This window comes from Puma concolor, chromosome B1 (assembly GCF_028749965.1).
Source record: "Puma concolor isolate L17-30 chromosome B1, mPumCon1.1.hap2, whole genome shotgun sequence".
In the NCBI taxonomy this organism is placed as follows: domain Eukaryota; kingdom Metazoa; phylum Chordata; class Mammalia; order Carnivora; family Felidae; genus Puma; species Puma concolor.
In genome coordinates this window covers 76,573,701-76,594,345 of record NC_141670.1, presented here as the reverse complement: position 1 = coordinate 76,594,345, position 20,645 = coordinate 76,573,701, and the positions used below count along the sequence as shown (strand labels likewise).

Genomic DNA, 20,645 nt, shown 5'->3' with positions numbered 1-20,645 from the left:
TTGTTTGTATGTATGTATTTATTCATTTATAAATGTTTACTTTTGAGATGGAGTGAACATGCAGGGGACAGCAGCAGAGAGGGGGACACAGGATCTGAAGCGGGCTCTGTGCCGACAGCAGAGAACCCGATATGGGGCTTGAACTCTCGAATGCTGAGATCATGACCTGGCCCAAACCAAGAGTCAGGTGCTTAACCGACCGAGCTACCCAGTTGCCCTGATATTTATTTATTTTAAAGGAACTCAAATCACCTACCAGTCTAACATGAGGGACAAATATTTTTTAAATGATAATGTAAGCACATAGAGTAAAAGCTACTTGTGTGTTAATTCTTAAGACTGGTTAGGACTGAATATTGGGAAATATGGATTGAGTTTATTGAAGCAGCCTTAGTGTTGTTTTTTGTTGGTTTGCCTGCAAAGTTATGTTCTTTCTCTGTTTGAAGACTTCTAACATTTCAAAAAATTTTTGTTGTTCAAAGAAATAGGATTTTCTTTCTTTCAAAGTAATCTTTAATAGCTGTGGATATGTATGTAGCTTCTTGTGGTTGACTGATAGTGCTTGTTGTAGGCCGTCTGGGATGCAGACTCTGAGATGGTTAGGTTAGGCTGTGTTCTTTGAATCAACACCTGTGGGGAGAGAAGGAAGCAGGACTAGGCAGAGAGAGATGATGGACTGCCACGAAGTCTCCACAAAGGCCTGGGCTGTCCTGAATTGGGGTGAGGTGGTCCCAGTGTTCCTTAGTCCAGGCATGGGTGTGGCTGCCTTCAAGGAGAAGGAGTAATATTGGGTAAAATGGCTGTCTTCAGCAGAGGGCAATTTCTAGAGAAAGCTGACAGCCAGGAACATTCGTAGCAGCTGGGAGAATAAATCTCTTGGCCCTGGAGGGGCTGTGTGGATGTCGCAGCAGCCAGTACAGTGCCGTCAGCTCTTGAAATTCAGTAGAAGGGTAGCAGAAGGTGGAGAGGAGGTTATTAGATAATCTTTGTGTGGTGGATATGGGTTTAAGGTAAGTGGATAGTTGAAGATGCAATCTGTTAACAAATTCAGTCTTACCCTGTGTGTGTGTGTGTGTGTGTGTGTGTGTGTGTGTGTGTGTGTGTGTGTGTGTGAAGAGAGTTTGAGGTATAGCCCCATAAAAATAGAACCGCTTTTTTTGGTATAGAATTTACCTAATTTATTGCGTGATTTATTCTAGTATTAAATTCCAAATCTGGCTAAGTCACGGATTTTTAAATTGCTCACACAGGAATGTGCTTGTATTATAATTATCTGAAGAAAAGCCTGGAACCATGCTGCATGGAGAAGATGAGCATGGCCTATAGAAATTTTATGTAACCAGGAGCCAGATTGCAGAATCTGATCCACAGGGGGGATTTAATATAAGGATTAATGACCTGAATTTTTATTTAAAATATTGCATGGTTTTATATTTCATTAACAATTTTACAAAACACATGTAGTTACATCTTATTATTTTTTTTATATATATATGAAATTTATTGTCAAATTGGTTTCCATACAACACCCAGTGCTCATCCCAAAAGGTGCCCTCCTCAATACCCATCACCCACCCTCTCCTCCCTCCCACCCCCCATCAACCCTCAGTTTGCTCTCAGTTCTCAACAGTCTCTTATGCTTTGGCTCTCTCCCACTCTAACCTCTTTTTTTTTCCTTCCCCTCCCCCATGGGTTCCTGTCAAGTTTCTCAGGATCCACATAAGAGTGAAACCATATGGTATCTGTCTTTCTCTGTATGGCTTATTTCACTTAGCATCACACTCTCCAGTTCCATCCACGTTGCTACAAAAGGCCATATTTCATTTTTTCTCATTGCCACGTAGTATTCCATAGTGTATATAAACCACAATTTCTTTATCCATTCATCAGTTGATGGACATTTAGGCTCTTTCCATAATTTGGCTATTGTTGAGAGTGCTGCTATGAACATTGGGGTACAAGTGCCCCTATGCATCAGTACTCCTGTGTCCCTTGGATAAATTCCTAGCAGTGCTATTGCTGGGTCATAGGGTAGGTCTATTTTTAATTTTCTGAGGAACCTCCACACTGCTTTCCAGAGCGGCTGCACCAATTTGCATTCCCACCAACAGTGCAAGAGGGTTCCGGTTTCTCCACATCCTCTCCAGCATCTATAGTCTCCTGATTTGTTCATTTTGGCCACTCTGACTGGAGTGAGGTGATACCTGAGTGTGGTTTTGATTTGTATTTCCCTGATAAGGAGCGACGCTGAACATCTTTTCATGTGCCTGTTGGCCATCCGGATGTCTTCTTTAGAGAAGTGTCTATTCATGTTTTCTGCCCATTTCTTCACTGGGTTATTTGCTTTTCGGGTATGGAGTTTGGTGAGCTCTTTATAGATTTTGGATACTAGCCCTTTGTCCGATATGTCATTTGCAAATATCTTTTCCCATTCCGTTGGTTGCCTTTTAGTTTTGTTGGTTGTTTCCTTTGCTGTGCAGAAGCTTTTTATCTTCATAAGGTCCCAGTAATTCACTTTTGCTTTTAATTCCCTTGCCTTTGGGGATGTGTCGAGTAAGAGATTGCTACGGCTGAGGTCAGAGAGGTCTTTTCCTGCTTTCTTCTCTAAGGTTTTGATGGTTTCCTGTCTCACATTCAGGTCCTTTATCCATTTTGAGTTTATTTTTGTGAATGGTGTGAGAAAGTGGTCTAGTTTCAACCTTCTGCATGTTGCTGTCCAGTTCTCCCAGCACCATTTGTTAAAGAGACTGTCTTTTTTCCATTGGATGTTCTTTCCTGCTTTGTCAAAGATGAGTTGGCCATACGTTTGTGGGTCTAGTTCTGGGGTTTCTATTCTATTCCATTGGTCTATGTGTCTGTTTTTGTGCCAATACCATGCTGTCTTGATGATGACAGCTTTGTAGTAGAGGCTAAAGTCTGGGATTGTGATGCCTCCTGCTTTGGTCTTCTTCTTCAAAATTACCTTGGCTATTCGGGGCCTTTTGTGGTTCCATATGAATTTTAGGATTGCTTGTTCTAGTTTCGAGAAGAATGCTGGTGCAATTTTGATTGGGATTGCATTGAATGTGTAGATAGCTTTGGGTAGTATTGACATTTTGACAATATTTATTCTTCCAATCCATGAGCAGGGAATGTCTTTCCATTTCTTTAAATCTTCTTCAATTACCTTCATAAGCTTTCTATAGTTTTCAGCATACAGATCCTTTACATCTTTGGTTAGATTTATTCCTAGGTATTTTATGCTTCTTGGTGCAATTGTGAATGGGATCAGTTTCTTTACTTGTCTTTCTGTTGCTTCATTGTTAGTGTATAAGAATGCAACTGATTTCTGTACATTGATTTTGTATCCTGCAACTTTGCTGAATTCATGTATCAGTTCTAGTAGACTTTTGGTGGAGTCTATCGGATTTTCCATGTATAATATCATGTCATCTGCAAAAAGTGAAAGCTTGACTTCATCTTTGCCAATTTTGATGCCTTTGATTTCCTTTTGTTGTCTGATTGCTGATGCTAGAACTTCCAGCACTATGTTAAACAACAGCGGTGAGAGTGGGCATCCCTGTCGTGTTCCTGATCTCAGGGAAAAAGCTCTCAGTTTTTCCCCGTTGAGGATGATGTTAGCTGTGGGCTTTTCATAAATGGCTTTTATGATCTTTAAGTATGTTCCTTCTATCCCGACTTTCTCAAGGGTTTTTATTAAGAAAGGGTGCTGGATTTTGTCAAAGGCCTTTTCTGCATCGATTGACAGGATCATATGGTTTTTCTCTTTTTTTTTGTTAATGTGATGTATCACGTTGATTGATTTGCGAATGTTGAACCAGCCCTGCATCCCAGGAATGAATCCCACTTGATCATAGTGAATAATTCCTTCTATATGCCGTTGAATTCGATTTGCTAGTATCTTATTGAGAATTTTTGCATCCATATTCATCAGGGATATTGGCCTGTAGTTCTCTTTTTTTACTGGGTCTCTGTCTGGTTTAGGAATCAAAGTAATACTGGCTTCATAGAATGAGTCTGGAAGTTTTCCTTCCCTTTCTATTTCTTGGAATAGCTTGAGAAGGATAGGTATTATCTCTGCTTTAAACGTCTGGTAGAACTCCCCTGGGAAGCCATCTGGTCCTGGACTCTTATTTGTTGGGAGATTTTTGATAACCGATTCAATTTCTTCGCTGGTGATGGGTCTGTTCAAGCTTTCTATTTCCTCCTGATTGAGTTTTGGAAGAGTGTGGGTGTTCAGGAATTTGTCCATTTCTTCCAGGTTGTCCAATTTGTTGGCATATAATTTTTCATAGTATTCCCTGATCATTGTTTGTATCTCTGAGGGATTGGTTGTAATCATTCCATTTTCATTCATGATTTTATCTATTTGGGTCATCTCCCTTTTCTTTTTGAGAAGCCTGGCTAGAGGTTTGTCAGTTTTGTTTATTTTTTCAAAAAACCAACTCTTGCTTTCGTTGATCTGCTCTACAGTTTTTTTAGATTCTATATTGTTTATTTCTGCTCTGATCTTTATTATTTCTCTTCTTCTGCTGGGTTTAGGCTGCCTTTGCTGTTCTGCTTCTAGTTCCTTTAGGTGTGCTGTTAGATTTTGTATTTGGGATTTTTCTTGTTTCTTGAGATAGGCCTGGATTGCAATGTATTTTCCTCTCAGGACTGCCTTCGCTGCGTCCCAAAGCGTTTGGATTGTTGTATTTTCATTTTCGTTTGTTTCCATATATTTTTTAATTTCTTCTCTAATTGCCTGGTTGACCCACTCATTCGTTAGTAGGGTGTTCTTTAACCTCCATGCTTTTGGAGGTTTTCCAGACGTTTTTCTGTGGTTGATTTCAAGCTTCATAGCATTGTGGTCTGAAAGGATGCATGGTATGATTTCAATTCTTGTAAACTTATGAAGGGCTGTTTTGTGACCCAGTATATGATCTATCTTGGAGAATGTTCCATGTGCACTCGAGAAGAAAGTATATTCTGTTGCTTTGGGATGCAGAGTTCTAAATATATCTGTCAAGTCCATCTGATCCAATGTGTCATTCAGGGCCCTTGTTTCTTTATTGACCGTGTGTCTAGATGATCTATCCATTTCTGTAAGTGGGGTGTTAAAGTCCCCTGCAATGACCACATTCTTCTCAATAAGGTTGCTTATGTTTATGAGTAATTGTTTTATATATTTGGGCGCTCCGGTATTCGGCGCATAGACATTTATAATTGTTAGCTCTTCCTGATGGATAGACCCTGTCACTATTATATAATGTCCTTCTTCATCTCTTGTTACAGCCTTTAATTTAAAGTCTAGTTTGTCTGATATAAGTATGGCTACTCCAGCTTTCTTTTGGCTTCCAGTAGCATGATAAATAGTTCTCCATCCCCTCACTCTCAATCTAAAGGTGTCCTCAGGTCTAAAATGAGTCTCTTGTAGACAGCAAATAGATGGGTCTTGTTTTTTTATCCATTCTGATACCCTATGTCTTTTGGTTGGCGCATTTAGTCCATTTACATTCAGTGTTATTATAGAAAGATATGGGTTTAGAGTCATTGTGATGTCTGTATGTTTTATGCTTGTAGTGATGTCTCTGGTACTTTGTCTCACAGGGTCCCCCTTAGGATCTCTTGGAGGGCTGGTTTAGTGGTGACAAATTCCTTCAGTTTTTGTTTGTTTGGGAAGACCTTTATCTCTCCTTCTATTCTAAATGACAGACTTGCTGGATAAAGGATTCTCGGCTGCATATTTTTTCTGTCTAGCACACTGAAAATCTCGTGCCAATTCTTTCTGGCCTGCCAAGTTTCAAAGGAGAGATCAGTCACGAGTCTTATAGGTCTCCCTTTATATGTGAGGGCACGTTTACCCCTTGCTGCTTTCAGAATTTTCTCTTTATCCTTGTATTTTGCCAGTTTCACTATGATATGTCGTGCAGAAGATCGATTCAAGTTACGTCTGAAGGGAGTTCTCTGTGCCTCTTGGATTTCAATGCCTTTTTCCTTCCCCAGTTCAGGGAAGTTCTCAGCTATTATTTCTTCAAGTACCCCTTCAGCACCTTTCCCTCTCTCTTCCTCCTCTGGGATACCAATTATGCGTAGATTATTTCTTTTTAGTGTATCACTTAGTTCTCTAATTTTCCGCTCATACTCCTGGATTTTTTTATCTCTCTTTTTCTCAGCTTCCTCTTTTTCCATAACTTTATCTTCTAGTTCACCTATTCTCTCCTCTGCCTCTTCAATCCGAGCCGTGGTGGTTTCCATTTTGTTATGCATTTCGTTTAAAGCGTTTTTCAGCTCCTCGTGACTGTTCCTTAGTCCCTTGATCTCTGTAGCAAGAGATTCTCTGCTGTCAGCTATACTGTTTTCAAGCCCAGCGATTAATTTTATGACTATTATTCTAAATTCACTTTCTGTTATATTATTTAAATCCTTTTTGATCAGCTCATTAGCTGTTGTTATTTCCTGGAGATTCTTCTGAGGGGAATTCTTCCGCTTGGTCATTTTGGATAGTCCCTGGCGTGGTGAGGACCTGCAGGGCACTTCCCCTGTGCTGTGGTGTATAACTGGAGTTGGTGGGCGGAGCCGCAGTCAGACCTGATGTCTGCCCCCAGCCCACCGCTGGGGCCACAGTCAGACTGGTGCGTGCCTTCTCTTCCCCTCTCCTAGGGGCGGGATTCACTGTGGGGTGGGGTGGCCTGTCTGGGCTACTTGCACACTGCCACGCTTGTGATGCTGGGGATCTGGCGTCTTAGCTGGGGTGGGTAGGCAAGGTGCACAGGGGCAGGAGGGGCAGGCTTAGCTTGCTTCTCCTTAGGTGATCCACTTCAGGAGGGGCCCTGTGGCAGCAGGAGGGAGTCAGATCCTCTGCCGGAGGTTTGGCTCCGCAGAAGCGCAGAGTTGGGTGTTTGCGCGGAGCGAGCAAGTTCCCTGGCAGGAACTGGTTCTCTTTGGGATTTTGGCTGGGGGATGGGCGGGGGAGATGGCACTGGCGAGCGCCTTTGTTCCCCACCAAACTGAGCTCTGTCGTCCGGGGGCTCAGCAGCTCTCCTTCCCTTTGTCCTCCAGCCTTCCCGCTTTCTGAGCAGAGCTGTTAACTTATGACCTCCCAGACGCTAAGTCGCGCTTGCTGTGGGAACACAGTCCGTCAGGCCCCTCCGCTTTTTGCAAGCCAGACTCGGGGGCTCTGCTTGGCCAGCGAGCCGCCCCTCCGCCCCGGCTCCCTCCCGCCAGTCCGTGGAGGGCGCACCGCCTCGCCGCCCTTCCTACCCTCTTCCGTGGGCCTCTCGTCTGCGCTTGGCTCTGGCGACTTCGTTCTGCTAACCCTCTGGCGGTTTTCTGGGTTATTTAGGCAGGTGTAGGTGGAATCTAAGTGATCAGCAGGACGCGCGGTGAGCCCAGCGTCCTCCTACGCCGCCATCTTCTGTAGTTACATCTTAATTTGCTAATTTAAATTATATACAAAAATTGCAGTAGATACACAACTAAACTTATGAGCCGTTCCTCATATTGATCAGTATTTGCCATATGAAGAAATAAACACAAAAGTGTTTTGAGTCAGCATTTTGGGTAATTAATTCATCTTTCTTTAAAAAAAATTTTTTTTTTTTTAATCTTTATTCTTGAGAGAGAGAAAGAGAGAGAGAGAACAAACAGGAGGAACAGAGAGAGAGGGAGACACAGAATCCGAAGCCGGCTCCAGGCTCTGAGCTGTCAGCACAGAGTCTGATGCAGGGCTTGAACTCACAAACCACGAATTCATGACCTGGGCTGAAGTTGGACACTTAACTGTCTGAGCCACGCAGGCGCCCCGTTTTGTTAATCTTTCTAACATGCGTTGGAATTACAAACCAGTTGGATTTCATTTGCATAGCTACTCCTGGTATAAGCAGGGAAATGCAACAGCATATCCAGTAGCTGAAACCCCTGATTTTCTAAACTGAGTGCTAGGTTGTGGCGGTAGCAACAACTGGGTGACTAATGGTTGTAGTTTCTTCCAGCCATTATTTTGCCTATTCCCAAACTTTTAATCTGTCTACGAGTTGGATTTGTAATGGGTACGAGCTCCATGACTCCGTTCTCTTGACATTATAGTAAAACAAATAACAAATGGAGACATTTCATTAAGACCTAGAATGTAGAGAATCACGTCGTATTTTTTTTTAATTTTTTTTTTCAACGTTTATTTATTTTTGGGACAGAGAGAGACAGAGCATGAACGGGGGAGGGGCAGAGAGAGAGGGAGACACAGAATCGGAAGCAGGCTCCAGGCTCCGAGCCATCAGCCCAGATCCCGACGCGGGGCTTGAACCCACCAACCATGAGATCATGACCTGAGCCAAAGTCGGATGCTTAACCCAACTGAGCTACCCAGGTGCCCCTTGGCAACTTTCTTTTTTTTAAAAAAAAATTTTTTTTTCAACGTTTATTTATTTTTGGGACAGAGAGAGACAGAGCATGAATGGGGAAGGGGCAGAGAGAGAGGGAGACACAGAATCGGAAACAGGCTCCAGGCTCTGAGCCATCAGCCCAGAGCCTGACGCGGGGCTCGAACTCACGGACCGTGAGATCGTGACCTGGCTGAAGTCGGACGCTTAACCGACTGCGCCACCCAGGCGCCCCAAATCACGTCGTATTTTTATCAACACACTTCTCATTTGGTCAGGTGAATTGCTGCCCTGTGTCACTCTCAGATACATTCCCGTACAAACATGGTATCGGTGAAAGAACCCCTCTTTGGTGAAGCCATTCCTACGCCCTTGCTTGACCACTGCTGCAATGGACTCCCCTTCTCTCTCACCAGTCTCCCAGCTTGTCCGGTCTCTTTGCCTCTGCTTGTTGTTAGCCTTGCGACCATTCATCTTTCCTTTAGCTTCAGTTCCTTCAACTATAAAATGGGTATGATAGCCCCTAACTCATTGAATGGTTGTGAAAATTACACAGACGGTTTAATGTGGTACCTAGCACAGGGTACACTGACTCCCATAAATGGCAGCCCTTACTTCTGGTTATTACTGTTACTTGCCCAGGTAAACCTCTCCCCGGTGTGAGTTCCTTATTCCCCGAGGCCTCGGACTAAATCTTATTTCCGTGCTCCACACTGTGCATCTTGGGCAGTTGGATGAGTGCTTTGTAAATCACCCATGAATAACATAAATTGTGATCCCTACTCCCAAGGAGACCAGAGTCTGGTTCTGAAATAACTAGCACACAAAGTAGAAAGTACATTGCCATAGGGAGATGTAATTAAGAGGTTTAGAGAAGAAAGAGATTAATAGGGTAAATTTAAGGCAGGCACTTAGTAGGTGTTCAGCATAATGTTTTTGATCCTGGCAGCCAGAGGTTTGGGGATGCTAGAAATTTTTGCAGGATTATAGTGGACATGTTATGTTTCTGCTTTGAATTCTACCCCCCTCAACTTGCAATGACAGCTTGTTCTTTGAACTTTACATGTGACAGGGGTGGGGAGGGTGCTTCTTTTTTAGCCCAAGCAAGTGGAATTAGATCTGAGAGCATCTGTTAAACGCATCCAGGTCCTTTTGACACTTTTGCTACCATTTACCGAATACATCTACCATTATTTACACTGCGTGTGCTGTTACGCTGAGCCCATGCTTATTTCATATGCTTGGTTGCAGTGTGTAGACAATATGAGCATTTTTTTTTTTTAAATTTTCATTATATTGTTATTCTGTTTAATGACTTTGAAAAGATTCTCCAGAGAGAGAGAGAGAGAGAGAGAGCAGAATTAATTATTTTTTAATCACATTTTTTGGCTAGCATGTTCTGCTTTGTGATCCTCCTCCCTTCCCCCCCCCCCCCCCCCCCCCACCCAATCACATAAGCTAGATTTAGGGGAGAAATCACAGGAGGATCTGTTCAGACAGTTACTTGTTTGATTCCCCCAGAGGCACTGGCTCTTAGATCTTCTACCAATGTAGCTCTTCTGATCTTTTATTCTGTAAGGTGTTTGTGTCTCTGTATGATGGATGTTTCACTGACCCAAGTAAATGGAAGAAAATTTTCTCCAGCCTTTAAATGTACTGCTTTCCTTGTTCTTTCAAAAACACACTTTTCTTGGGTAAGAACATTTTAGAGGCATTTGGCATCAATTCAACAGAATTGTGGCCTTTAATGGAATTTGAAGCACCGAGAGGTGGTTTGATTGGTAAGAATCCATTTTTTGTTGTTGTTGTTGTTCTGTTTCCTTCTCCTTGGCTACACCCCTTTCACACAATAAACAGCTCTCCTCCCCTTCCTCTTTTTTGAAACAAGAGTATCTGATTTCATTGAGTTTTGTACTTTGGCTTTTATTGTCACTTTCCTTTTTCCCTTGAAGGGGAGGAAAAACTCAACTTGTGTACAGAGTAAATTAAATCATGAGGAAAATAGTCCACGGAGTTAAACAAGATGAACTGAGGTTTTGGAACTGAATCTAAGCATTGCCATGATGTTGCAGATAGTCTAAACTATGATTCAGAAACATATTAGTCATTTTGATATACTGTTGATTTGGCTAATTACCCTGAAGGCTGGCTGGCAGACTGAATTGCCCAAGTCACCTAGTAATTTCGATCAAATCAACGAGTAATTACAGTTTTGTGCAGGCAACAAATATAGAATACTGATTATGTTAGACTAAAGAAGATGTTATTGTGATATAATCATATAAAATACTTAATTCTAGCATTATAGCAGTCCTTACCTTTTTTGCACTCAGTGCTTAAATTCTCAACACATGACAGACAAAGATTGTGGCAACTTTTTGGAGAAAATCGTTTTATTCTCTCAATAAACCATACTTATAAGTAAGTACTTATATTTTAAACATACATTAATTATAATGAGCATGTGTTTGGAAACCCTTAGAACTAGATATGGTCAGGTTTAAAGCTCGAAATTCTCTTAGATTTCGCATAGAAAGAACCTAGAAATGAACAGTTTGTATGCTAGAGCCCAAAGTTTTTGCTACTAAGTTCACTATCAGTTCATTAGATCAATACTAATATTAGCACAATCAGGCCCACCTGAAATCCAGATTAAATTTGTTTGATTCCCATTCCGTTGTCCTCTTTTTTCTCACGTTGGGGAAATCCTTCTCCAGAGTATGGTGTTTATTACTGGATTTGTAACTGGCAGTGTTTATATGCTATTTTCGTGGGCATAAATTTAAAATATTTTAGAAACAGAGCCATGTTTACTGAATGGAAAAAATCTGTCTTTAATTTTACTCCAGTTGTCTCTTGGATGGTTTACCTACATTCCTTTTCTATGAAAGCAGGAAATGTAACTTACTTGGAATTAGCACAGATTTGCTATGTAGTTAATGTTTGTGAGGCTCCTCCTTGTGAGTTATTCTGAAGCAAGCTCCTATGTTGTGTAGTAACTTCACCCACCTTATATGTCCTTGACCTACCACTCCCCCACCCCCAATAAATCAGAGAAAGAGAACAATAATTTCAAAGTTTCAGATATTTTGAGTTTGTTCTTGGGGAATTGTAGATGTGTTCCTGCTATCTTCTTGCTTGGTCCTAACTTCCACCTGCCTCTCCTGGTGTGAAATGTGTCAGTGTGCTGAAAGCCATTCCTGCATTTGACCATACATGTTATGTTTGGTACAACCGACCCCAAATGCCTACTGCTTTCTTGGGATACTCTAGCCATTTTGCCAGCTTAATGAGACAAAGTATGTTGATTTCCAGCAAGGGCTTTGCTAAGGGGTGTCGGTAGTAATTTTGAGTGTTTGCATGTATTGCCTTAGGCATGGACATTAGAATCTACAGAGAAGCTGCAATTCCATTCCAGTGGTATTGAGTCAGATCGTCAATCTTTGGTAATTCTGCAGGGTTTAGAATGTAAGCGAATTATTATCCATATGTATGTTAATATTATATAAAATTATCCTTCCACAAAAAGGAACTCTTTTGCTTCCATACCTACTTCACAGCTCCTTTGATTTTAGAAGTTAATTAGCTCTCAAGTGCAGGATGCTTTGAGGGGGAAGTAGGAACTCTTGTCTACTCTTTTTGCTCATCGTTTTCCACCTGAAACACTAACTCCAGGGAGAAATAGTGCCAATTGCAACATTTATCTCAAGCAAAATTTAATTTAAAATACCGTCTTTGATTTTTCTTTTCTTGCTTTCACTTTCTCTTTCTTTCCCCTCTGTACAGAAGACATTGATACACACATGTTAATTTAGTGGAGAAGAGTTTTAATTAAACAAGTATGGATAGCCTGAAACCATTCAAGGCTGTGCCAGTCACTGTAGAGGCAAGTGTAGATGAATTGAAGCAGAATATGGGAGAGCTGTGATCTACCCAGTTGCTTCTGGAGGCTTATAGATAAATTAATGCCTTCCTCCCCATGAGGACAGCCTCTCAGCAGGTCTGCTAGGGGGCTGGCAGCCATCCAGTCAATAAGCCATCCTTGCTGCAACAGTGGAACTGCTTAATACGAGTCGCTTCAGCTTTGCTTTTATTTCTTGGAAAGGCATCACAGTCAGCCTAAATTCTGGACCCCCCAAGCAGAAATTAGAGCCTCTATTACCCTTTGTTAATTGCAAATTACATATGGCTTTTGTACTGTAGCGTCTCTGAAAAGGCAGCAAGTAGTGATTAGTGTTTCCATCTGTGTGCAGAACTAGACTTGTGTGTGTGTGTGCGTGCACCGTGTGTGCATCTCTGTGCGCAGGGAGAGTGAGAGAGCATGTACCTCTCATTGAGGGAAAGCACTGCTTTGTTTGGAGGTAACCGATCTCTTACCAAGTTCTATTCTCCACTTCCACAGGATGATGCTTGTGGCAAAATGGAGGCTTCGGTGTAGTGAGATCTGCCGTTAATGAGTGCAATATTTTTAAACGAGAAAGTTTAAGAAATGTATTTGTAGGTGCATAATATTCGGTTTTCAATGGCAAATGTTAGTTTGGAAGAATGGGGTTTGTACAAGTAGAAAAAAATCCTATTAAGAAAGACAACATTTAAAAAGTTTTAGTGCAGGGAGCCTGGGTGGCTCAGTCAGTTAAGCGTCCGACTTCGGCTCAGGTCATGATCTCGCGGTCCGTGAGTTTGAGCCCCGCGTCGGGCTCTGTGCTGACAGCTCAGAGCCTGGAGACTGTTTCAGATTCTGTGTCTCCCTCTCTCTCTGCCCCTCCCCTATTCACGCTCTGTCTCTCTCTGTCTCAAAAATAAATAAACGTTAAAAAAAATAAGTTTTAGTGCATGGTGGTGAAATCGCTCAACTATAACAACTACAGTAAACTGTAATGCTGGACGATTTTTAAAATAAGAGAAATCTTCATAGTGAGCTGTGACTGATGTATTTTTTTTTGATTTTTTACTTTTACTTTGACGGATTTTGTTTTGTCTTAAAAAGAGGTCCTTAAAAAATTATTGAGAACCATGGAGAACACAGGATTCCTCCAACGACATTTGGAGAACCAGTGATCTAGACTGACAAAAATTTTGGCAAGACATTAACTCTCTAAATTCCCAGAGCTATGAACCCCATAGGGAAAGGTAAACTACATAAATTTTAACTAAGTATTATTACACAATAATTTAAAAATAAGTATTAGAAAAGTGGTCCTTAACAGTAAGACTGCCACTCTTCTGAATTCTTTGCACTTTTTTTTTCATGTTTATTTTTGAGACAGAGACAGAGCATGAGCAGCGGAGGGGTGTAGAGAGAGGTAGACACAGAATCCGAAACAGGCTCCAGACTGTGAGCTGTCAGCACAGAGCCAGACACGGGGCTCAAACTCATGAACCGTGAGATCGTGACCTGAGCCAAAGTCAGACCCTTAACTGTCTGAGCCACCCAGGTGCCCTGAATTCTTTACACCTTCTTAACATTTTTTTTCCATCCATATTTAGTCTGTTGGAAGCTAATAAGCCAGAACTCTAGATGTAGCTGTTTTCCCTTTGTGTGTCTTCTCTTGAATATTTTCTCAAACATCTTGTGGTCCTTATAATTGATTCAAACAGCATACTGTAGGGGCGCCTGGGTGGCTCAGTCAGTTGGATGTCGAACTCTTGATTTCAGCCTGGGTCATGATCCCAGGGTCGTGGGATTGAGCCCTGCATTGGGCTCCGTGCTGAGCATGTAGCCTGCTGAGGAGTCTCTCTCTCTCTCTCTCTCTCTCTCTGCCCCTCTCCCCAACTTGGGCATGCTTGCTCCCCTCTCTCTAAAAAAACCAAAACAAAACAAAAACAAACAAAACTGAAAACAAATGGCATATTCTATTAAGATTCTCTTTTATCCCTGTTCACACCATCAGGCGTTTTCTGCACAGGCACTTTTCCTTTCCTGTTGAGATGAAGAGACATCAGGTCTATTGGAATTGCTATGCTAAGCTGGACTTGGGTACTGCTGTTTTGGGTGTTCATTTGCTTTTATTTTATAAACTTTTTTTAAAGTTTATTTTTTTGAGGGAAAGAGCATGAGGGGGAAGGGGTAAAGGGAGAGAAGGAGAGAGAGGGAGAGAGGGAGAGAGAATATTCCAAGCAGGCTCCATGCTGTCAGTGCAAAGCTTGATGTGGGGCTTAAACTCATGACCCATGAAATCGTGACCTGAGCCAAAATCAAGAGTGGGACACCGACTGAGCCACCCAGGTGCCCCTGCTTTTATTTTAAATTAAAAAATGTTTTCTCTAAGTAGTACATGACCATGGTACCAAATGCAAAAAGTGAAGAAAGGTACACAGTGAAAAAAGGTCTCCCTGCCTCCTCTGTCCCCAGCCACCTGATGTCCTTCTGCAGAGGTAGCCACTTTGCTAACCTTTTTGGGTATCTTCACAGATGGTCTGTGCATTTTCAGGCATATAGAGTAACACATTGCTTTTTTTCTTACACAAACGATGGCGTGGTGTATTTGATGTTCTGTACATATCCTGGCAGACTTTCCGATATCGGTACATTCAGAGCTACCTACTTTAAAAAAAAAATTGTGACATAGTTTCCATTATATAGAAGTGCCCAACTGGGGCACCTGTCAGCTGTGCTGACAGCTCAGAGCCTGGAGCCTGCTTCGGATTCTATGTCTCCCCTCTCTCCTCCCCTCCCATGCTCGTGCTCTGTCTCTCTCTGTCTCTCAATAATAAATAAACGTTAAAAAAAAAATAAAAAAAAAAAGAAGTGTCCAACTTATGTAACCAGACCACTGCTGGGGGATATTGAGGATCTTTCCAGTTGTTTACTATCTAAACAGTGCTACAAAGGCTATCACTGTAGTTAGAGAGGTGCTAGTGGTTAAGAGGACGTGTCTGGCTCAGATCCCACGATATCTGCATGACTTTGATTAGGCCACTTCCTTTACCTCTCTGTAATTTCCTTACCTGTGAAAAAAGGGGAGTATAGCCCATGGGACTGTTGAGAAGATTTAATGTTGTAATATATTTCAAATAGTCCTGGCACAGAGACATGCTCCGTGTGTGACAACTCTTACTATTCAGCCTGCCATTTTGCAAGATGAAAGGGTCTTCATAGGATAAATGCACAGAAATCGTTTTGCTGATCAAATTTAATTTTGAAGACTATTGCCAAATCATTCCCTGTAGGTAGAAGACCAGTTGATGTTCTCACCTGAGGTGTGGGAGGTGAGCTCATTTTTAGTTCTCATAAATTGCCTCTGGATATGTGTGTAAATCTGGACCGTGATTGTATGTTCCTGAGGCCCATTTAAGTAGTTGCTCAAGAGGGAAAGATTTCAAGTTAAAAACTTCTGACCCCTGAAATTTTTCAGTGCTTCTAGAAGATCTTACTTTTTTACTTTTATCATCATGACATCTTATCTTAATAATAAACTGATCATGGCAATAATAAATGTGTGAGTGGTAAACTACTTTAAACCAGTAGGCTTTTATTATATACTTCTAGAATTCTTTACCTACTCATAGATGAGAAAATGTAATCTATTAAATCTTCATACCATTTGTTAGAGGGACTATTATATTTACATGTAAGGAAGCTTTACATAATTTTTTTGTAATGTTTATCCATTTTTGAGAGAGAGAGAGGGAGAGACAGAGCATGAGCCGGAGAGGTACAGAGAGAGAGGGAGACGCAGAATCTGAAGCAGGCTCCAGGCTCTGAGCTGTCAGCACAGAGCCTGATGCGGGGCTCTAACTCAGGAACTGTGAGATCATGACCTGAACCGAAGTCAGACGCTTTAACCGACTGAGCCACCCAGGCACCCCCATAATTTTTATGTTCATAAAAAATGAATGTAAAATTAGAACTTGATAGTGTTAGGTTACCACATAAGCTACTAGTATTGCACCTGATTGAAGGTAAGACAGCAGTCTCGATTAGCTCAAGCACCAGTGGTTTACTCCATTTCTGTCATGTTTAGAGTACGCAAAAGGCACCCAACTCTGTGGCCCGTTTACAGACTGGTGAAGAAGAGTGCTTTGTCCTAATCAGCGTAGGATCATGTTCTCGGAGACGAGCAAATTGTTGACTTCTAAGCCTTTGCCAACTCTGTAATAAATGCTAATCACTTTGTACCTCTGATGCCTCACCTTGCAGTATTTTGGGTAAGAGTGGAAGCGCTTAGCCAGCCATGAAATTGGTAGGACACCAAGGCCTGACCTGATTATTATTCAAGAGCGTGGTTACTCATGGGCTGGAACCAGCCCCACGCTGCTGCAGCAGAACTTTTAGTTACAATTAAAGTCACAAAAATTCTACAAGTCTCTCCAGTAATACCTTTAGTACTAGAACTGGCTGTTAGCCTCTGTTTTGGGACTCTTCATGGCTTTACCATGAATGCATCTTTAAAGTGGCTTTTAAACTTTTTTCAAACGGGAGCAATTCATTGACGCTTTTTTAAAATTGGCTGAAAACTGTAGCTGCCTCTCTTCAGAGAAGGATGCCCGCAATTTATGAGATTCCTGGATATGCATGGGATTTTATTGGTACTTCACTCATTGGATTTAGTATGTCTTATGCCGTGCATGGATGAAGGACATTTTTTGAAAAGAGGGCTGTTCATGTTGTTATTTCAAAAGGTAATCATCACATCACCTTGGTTCTACTATGGATTGCGTATCTGAAAATTTTCACTGAAAGCACTTGAAAAACTGCTGGGAGGGAACTAATTTTGAATGATACAGCTATAAAGGTAGGTGTAGACTCAACAGCACAACTTCCCAAAGTACCTGCTTTTCCCTAGAAAGTGCCCAAAAAACGTGTTGGTCAAAAACTTTTTTTGCGAAGAACATTTCTTGAGAAGAACTTCATTAGTATGAGAGGGTCCTTAGATTCAGAGCGTTTACCCCAAATCTCTGTTTTAGAATATTACCCCATAGAAGTTGTTGGTTCATCTTGTTTCTGCATTTACCTCAGTTTTGTGGCATAAATCTTACCTGAGTTATCCCTTGATAGCTTTCAACAAAATAGTGGTGTGAAAGGGCGGTGCATACTACCAAAATTGTAGTGGTGAACTGGTTTGTTGGGGAGACTCCCCAAAAATGGTTTAGTTTTCATGTTTCAACAAATCAGTCCATGTGTGCAAGAAACTTTTCTGTTCAGTCACCAGCGAGCTGATGTCTCGACACTTCGTATAATTTTCAAAAACTATAATTTTTACGTTCTAAATCCTTGCCAGTAGTGGGTTAGTTTCTTAAATAGCCTTAAAAATTAAGTCCCCAAACAAATTTCAGGTATGAATATGAATATTAATTTTAATTTTTCTTCTCCATTCTACTTATCAATCAGTCACATGGCACTTTGGTATGACCTCGGTGGCAGCCCGTTCTAGTGAAATTAAAATGTAAACCATGGAATTCTTTCAAGAAGTTATTGACAGTTTTCTGCAATCTAGTTACTATTTTGAAGTATGCATTTATCAAAGCCTGAAACTATGTGGAATCTACGTACCGAGAGAATTTTCCTTGTGCACACTCTGTTAATGGGCGGTTTACAACTTGGTGGGACACAACAAGATTCTGCTTTACTGAATAATGGACAGTAAGCAGTGAATGAGCCAGAGTCAAAAAACTATGGCAGGTTGAGGGAGGCTAAGGACAAGGTCCAGGAGACTCAGGGCCTATTGGATGCTTGCTTTATTTTCTACAGTCCAGCATTGCTATGTGATATGACAGCCAGAGAGAAAAGGAAACTGGGCCAGAGGATTACAGCACAGGGAGGATTTAGGTTTAATAGGATTTTATTAGGCTCTAAGTAGAGGTTGGCTGAGGTAGTTTAACCCAAAATGAATCCCCCCCCCACCAACTGCTATTACTCATAATTGAGGGCACAAGTTTTCTCTCTCTTCAGGTGTTCCCAGTATTTGAAGAATCTTCACCCCTAGATGGAATTTTACATGATAAGCACATTTATAGTAATCGACTTTTTATGTATTTAGTAGCAGCCAATTCAGGGCATTCCAAAGTGCATTCTAAAACAATGAGTTTTTCTATTGGCAATTGCTTAGGAAAAAACCCAAACAAACTGAATTATATTAGAGATGGCTGATTCCTGTGCTTTGGGTTCTTTTTTTTTTTTTTTAATGTTTTATTTATTTTTGAGACAGGGAGAGACAGAGCATGAACAGGGGAGGGTCAGAGAGAGGGAGACACAGAATCTGAAACAGTCTCCAGGCTCTGAGCTGTCAGCACAGAGCCCGACGCGGGGCCTGAACTCACGGACCGCGAGATCATGACCTGAGCCGAAGTCGGCCGCTTAACCGACTGAGCCACCCAGGCACCCCTGCTTTGGGTTCTTTAAGTGAACTAGGCTTTAATTGTTGTTTGTTTGTTTGTTTAATATACCTCCTTTTCTTTTTTTTTCTTTTTCTTTTTCTTTTTTTTTGAGAGAGAGAGTGTGTACGTGCAAGCATGAGTTGGGGAGAGGGGTAGAAGGAGAGGAAGACAGAGGGAATCTTAAGCAGGCTCTATCAGCATAGAGCCCAAAGCGGGGCTCCATCCCATGATCCTGAGATCATGACCTGAGCTGAAATCAAGAGTTGCACACTCAACCGATTGAGCCACTCAGGCTCCCTGAAATATGCTTTTAATTGTTAAAAAGAGTACAAATAGAATCCATTTATAACTAGAAATCTTACAAAGATTTTTATATTATGGCCATTATTCTGCTTCTAAGCTATCTTCTTACCCCTCCCCCATTAGTAAAACAGTGGAATAAAGTACAGAAAATAATGACTTTTGAGCTGGGAGAGACCTAAGAAATAACCATGTAATCCTAGTAACTCATCTAAATCAGGTTCCAAACCAAGAGCCCTGTTTTTTTACTCAAGGTCTCACAGCTGGTTAGAGTCCTGGAGCCATCTCCCAGTTCAGAGTTCAAGTCTCCAAGTGGTGACTTGACATTTTCTGACCTCCACACGTGGAAGACTGAACTAAAAGCTCTTAGCCCTATCCTTTGTTACCACTTTAAATCCACCTAATCTCTCTAAGCATTTCCACAAGCCAACCAGAGAAATATGAGGAGGGAAGAAGGAGAAATGGGAAGGAAGCCTGTCATGCCTTTTCATCAAGTTCAAGAGATTGCTTCTAATTTAGCGACTCACTGTGGAAAAACTCAGTGTGGCTTTTCTTTAAGTCTAGGCCTCTCCTACCCGTGTTCTTGACCTTGCCTTTCCTCTGCTCTTGTTGCTATATCAAAATCCTTAATACACACACACACACACACACACAGACACACACACACACACACACACATAAATATGTATATAAATATACATATATATTTAAATTCTCTATGTTCATTGGTTCCTTCCCATTAGGCCTGCAAATATGATCATTTTTTCCTTAATAAAAATGTTCCCTTGGCCTTGTTTCCCCTTAAGGTGACCATCATTTCTTTTCCTTAAGGAATTTTTTATAATACATTGTTAGAAGATATTATATTTAAATAGATAAAAGAAGGATGGTATGAGTGGTATGAGATCATATATCATTAAATGACAAAATGTTTACTTTGTAATTTCAGTCTTATAGTGAAAGAGGGGTATATGAAAATAGAGTCATTTGTTGTTCAGGGGGAAAGTGATTTTCACACATTTATAGCTTTCCTCAGTATTAAACTTTTCAGAGGAGCCTGAAATTAGATAAGGATGTCTGTCTATTTGGGAATGAGGCTGAAGGAATTTTTGCAGTGGCAAGAGGTATAATCTAGTAACTAGAATCTAAGCCTTTATGATCTGATGGTATATTTTATAATTCTGTGGTACGGAAGCATATGCATGTGCTTTTTTTCATAACCAAATAAAAGATATAATGTACTTTCAAAAAAGAGCAAATAAGAATACATATAATTCTTATGTCAGTTATCTCTATCCCCAACAGTGATTTAATAGCATTTTTCTTTCCTTACTGATGAAAAATGTTTTTACATATAATATTAATGAGATATATAAATTTGACTGTTCAGTAATTTTGGAAATAATAAAGTCAGTTCTGTCTGTAGTATAGAATCTGTGCTGGCTTATCAGATGCTATACATGTATTTTGGTAGCTCCTCCCCCCCACCCCATGCCAAAAAACTCAACAACCACACCACAAAACCACATGCAACCGCTGTCGGAAAGAGTCCTTTGGGTATTTTTCAGTGTTGGTGGTTCATTTGAAGAAAGAAAAAAGTCACTCTGAATGGTTTATAGAGCTGTCTCTCAGGCATGAAATTCGAGTTGAAGAGCGTGTGGGTATTTG

General features: G+C 41.1%; 1 protein-coding gene across 3 annotated transcripts in view; it reads left to right on the top strand.

The window, feature by feature from the left end:
* Positions 1-20,645, top strand: part of FHIP1A (FHF complex subunit HOOK interacting protein 1A) — a 250,330-nt gene that overhangs the window by 136,174 nt on the left and 93,511 nt on the right. Inside the window, exon 3 of one of the 3 annotated variants that reach the window (XM_086704108.1) lies at positions 16,983-17,095. The exons of the other annotated variants lie outside the window; for them this stretch is intronic. The gene's annotated coding sequence lies outside the window, so the exon portion shown is untranslated. The remainder of the gene's footprint in view (positions 1-16,982; positions 17,096-20,645) is intronic. 3 annotated transcript variants of the gene reach the window in all.